The following is a 4,710-nucleotide window of genomic DNA, read 5'->3' on the forward strand; positions in this document are numbered from 1 at the left end:
AGACGTCTCTCCGTAGACAGAGAAAAAAAGCGAGGGGAAGAACTCATCCTATTGGAAAACCTTTCACACCCTTCTGCTGTGATGGCTCGTCACAGGGAGATTAGTGGAGTCCAATTAGCTTTCAGGAGACACCTATGCTCTCCTCTGGCTTCCCCATCACAATGACAACTGTGGTGGTGGCCCTGAAACTGTGGTGGGGAGAGGGGAAGCCCAGCTGGACGTGGTCCCTGCAGCCCTGCAGAGATGCTGAGGGCAGTCAGTGGAGATGCCCTGAAACATCAATCATTTCACTCCTCCCTTTGTCACCATCCACTGCCCTGGGGACCCACCATATCAGCTCTTGTAAGAGGAACAAGAAACAGAAGAGATGTTTGTATTGGTTTTTAGAAGGATTTGTTTTCTTTTTAAGCGTATGTGAACACAGTCCACTATATAGAGGTTATAAATAGGCAGAAGACAGAGGAAGTAGTATAACGTGGTGTACTCATATTTTAAATCCTGTAGGGTGACCCTGCAGGTATAACAGTGTATAACAGAGAGGGCAACAGAGATACAGGGCAGTTTTCAGAGAGTAAGCATTTTCTGCTTGGTTAAGGGAAACTGTAGATCTCCAAAATGAGCCAGCCTTAAGAATCTGAACAAGGGACAGTCATTCACTATTTTTAACTGTGCAGGAACTGGGACACCCAGTGAAATTACTGAGAGTCAGGTTCAAAACAGACACAAGGGAGTTCTTTCTAACACACAGCGTAATTCAACCCAAGGGTTCGTTGCCATAGGATACTGCAGAGGCCAAAAGTATAAATGGGTTCAAAAAAGGATTAGTCAAATTTATGGAAGATAGGTCCATTGGTGGCTGTTAAAAACAACGGTCCAGATGCAATGTCAGGCATTAGGGAGTCCCTAAACTGTTGATTGCCAGGATCTTGGGGATTATAGGAGGGGAAGGAATGTTCCATACATGCCATATTTCTTTTCTTTTCCAAAGCATCTGCCGCTGGCCACTGCTGAAGACAGGATATTGGGCTAAACAGATGTGTGTTCATAGCTCACAGCAGTTCCCATGTTCCCCCCAGAACCGGGAACCAGTGTTGCCTCATTTCAAGCTTCTATTTGCTTTCAAGTAAGCTCTTAAGCCACACTCAGCTCACAAGTATCTGACTACCTGCCAGTCAAGCATGAAGCAACATCATTAACATCTGTCACTAACACTTGGACTTTCTTTGGTGAAATGTTTTGGAACGCTTTCAGATTTTTTTTCCTGTTAACCCCAGAGATTTTTTCCTGCTCTAGATATCAGCTGTCCCCTTGTCTCTGGCAGAAAGCTGTTTCTACCATATTTTCATACTCTCCTGCAAACTGCAGCTTCCTCACTCAACACTTTGTATATTGTCAGAGCTGCACTGATTTTCAGTTATGACATTTTAAAAACTGCTCCAAACTTCAAGTGCTCTGAATTCAGTTTAAAGTTAAAATTATTTTAAACTACTCCTAGCTTGACTTCTTCAAAGTTTAAAATAAACCACACTGTATCTGAACTGGTGCAACTTGGAAATGTAAAGGGACCTTTGGGCAGATAGGGAGACTTTCCCAAGAGTTACCTCCTTTGATGCATGAAGCAGAACTGTGCTGGGTGATGGCCAAAAACCGCTTATGTGCATGGGAAGGGGGCACATGGCTGGGGACAGGCTGTCAAGCTGGGCAGCAACTGGGAGTTGTGACTTCTGGCTGTGCTTTACATGTGTGGGATGTGGCCGCAGCAGCGGGGGCGACAGGAAGCAGCGCCTGAGCCTGCGTTGGGTGCGTGAGACCCCATGGCTCTGCGTGTAGGCTGAGTGTAACCTCTGTCAAAGTCATGTGAAGACATTTTATAGTAAATGAGAATAACTTCTTGGGATTCAGCTCCAAACCCTACTTATCCGCTGTGCTCCTTATTTCCAGTCTATGAAAATATGGCTTAGATCTCCCACAATACTGAAGGTGTCTCAGAGTATGTCCCAGACAGATCTGCTAAGGGGATCAGTACAAGAGTCTGCAGTTTATACAGGCATGAAGGCATCAAGATCTGTTCTACCTCTGCTCAAGCCCAAAAAAACAGTTCTTATTAGTTCAGACAGAACAAGTGCTGGTTTTCAGCGCAGCTATTCTCAGTTTTCATCTTTCCAGAAATGCACAGGTGGCAAATAGTCTCAGACTTCCTCAGAAGCGTTGAATATTTAATTCTGTGATGGCACACCGACTCTACTTTTAATAATGGTAGGACACAGAAGGTACATAACAATAATCTCTGATAGGTCAGAATTTCTCCTAGTTAGCAGAGAAACTGAACAAAAAATATATCCTCAGCATAGGTCAGGCGAAGCTCTGCCCTTCCAAAGATGCCATTCATTCACCTCAGCACTCAATCCACGGTGAACATCATTTAGTAAAACCTGCAAATGAAAAGGAATGTGCTAGTGAAACACTCCACCATTCAGGTGCAGTGTATGAAGCTGATTTTGCAGTCATTACAGATGGAAAATGAAGTGAGGGACCTCTGCATGAAGCCTTCAGCCATGGAGGAAAAGCTGCCTGGAAACAATAGTCCCCGAGCCTGAAAGCAATATTGATGCTAAGGGAAATGGTGGTAAGGATTGGCTATTTCAAGGTTAATTAAGTCAGGCACAATGTGCGCTAAAACCAACTCCTGCTCCAGAGTTAAATCATCCACTTGGTGCTCAAGTATTGCTCCCCGATGCTCCTCTGCATGAGCAAGGCCAGTGTTACTCAGCTGTGGGCTTTGAAAATGCTGCCCAAGCTCCAGCAGAAACTCACCATGTTCAAAACACCACTGTGGGATATTCATAGCTCAAGATACTCCAGTAAAAAAAGTTGTAACGTGAACAATTTGGAAAGCAGAATGATGCAATCGGCGAAGGGGGGCCAATTCATCACACGTTTCCCGGGCACCTTAGGATGGACCGATTGCCCCTCAGGAGGCTACAACGTGGAGAGACTGTGGGTGAGGTTAGAAATCTAACATATGGATGACTACAGCTGGTGAAACAGATGTAATCCTAAAAGCTTAACCACATTCCCAGTGATGTTAACTGGAGTTACTCTCTTGCTCTCAGTAAAATCCAAATTGGGCATGTGCCTGTTATTTAGTTTATCTCCTACTAAATCCACCAATCTTTCTTTTCTCCCCCAAGAAATGAAACCAAGTTATTATAACAATAATACCCATTGTTCGCAGAGGACTAACAATGTGCCCTGCTTGGCTACTGCACAGATGACAGAATGAGGCTAAGCCTAACACTTTTCCAAAGAGTTGTGCTGGCAACACTTACGCTGTTTATATAAAAATAAATAAATAATTTGAATGCCCCCAATGGTAAGCTGAAAAAATAACAATCTCTGCCAAGCAAAAGAAAGGTGAAGTTGGTGTAGGAAAATGTTAGGGACATTTAAGAGAACATAACAAGTAACAGAAAATACATAAATTAAAAAATAACTAAAAACATGTGATACTAGAAATACATTATCATGTGTGCAACCACTGGGGTGTTTAGTTATCATTTATTATGTACATATCACAGATATTCATAAATTCTTAGTCTTCATCACTTGCTGTTGTACAAGATTTGCAGTAATTGCATCTATTCGTGTTCGACAAAGTACAAATGAGAGACAGAAGCTTCGAATAATCTGTTTTCACACTTCAGATATTTCTTCTGGTTTTCCCTATTACTACTTTTCTGTTTCTGCAGAAGGAGCAGTCTCTCATAACACACAGTAGTACTTCTGACACCCTCATTGAATGACTCATGTGATGACGCACAAATACCTTTCAAGACTCTCATGAATATCCACATGGGGACACATAATTACCTAACGAGGTGTATTGCAGTTGTTGTTAGATAAATATTTGTTCTTCTGAAGAACTGTGTTAGACCTGGTGTACTCTGGTCAGAGGCAAAGGCTGTCCAGGAAGGGAATGTAGGAGACTTGGGGTACACCTACACTAACACTACAGGGCATTCGAATTTTAATTCAGATCAGGAGTGTGCTTTCAAAGCCAATCTCCCATTTATCCCCGTTTACTGCATTTTGGCCTGCCTGATGCAATCCAGCTGCTCTTGGGTATTTGGTCTGTGGGATCAGATTAGCATTAGTCCAGAGTAAATCACCTTAAAAGATGTATATAGTAGCCTCAACACCAACTGTTTAGCTCTATGGAGCTGGTCCCATTGCTCTGCACTGGTTGCTAACGTAAACACAGCCTTTCTATACTGAAAACTAGAAAAAACTTGGGTTTGCACTATATTTCTGTTTAGCTTCAGGGAAATGAGACCTAATCTCTGTCCTAAGGTATAAAACCTGTGGATAAACATATTCCTGTTCCAGGAAGAAATCCTGGACAGGCAAGTGTGGCTTGATCTTACCTGAACAAAATTAGGTGTGTTGCAAGAGAGTCATTACACAACTATTGTAATCTGGAGCTTTTCTGAGTACTACCTCTCAACCTTATTTTCCACTTATGATGGTCTTTAATGCAACTGCATTTTATGGTGTACCATCTTCCACTTTCAGATACCAGAAAATACACATGTGCTTCAGAACTAGACTGCTGTAATGCCACAAGACCTGTGCCCACCATGCAATACAGTGATTATATCAGCATCTCCCCTTTCTGAATAACATCTGGAAAAGGGCAACATCTGCTGGAGT

Source organism: Calonectris borealis, chromosome 1, assembly GCF_964195595.1.
Source record: "Calonectris borealis chromosome 1, bCalBor7.hap1.2, whole genome shotgun sequence".
NCBI classification, from domain to species: Eukaryota; Metazoa; Chordata; class Aves; order Procellariiformes; family Procellariidae; genus Calonectris; species Calonectris borealis.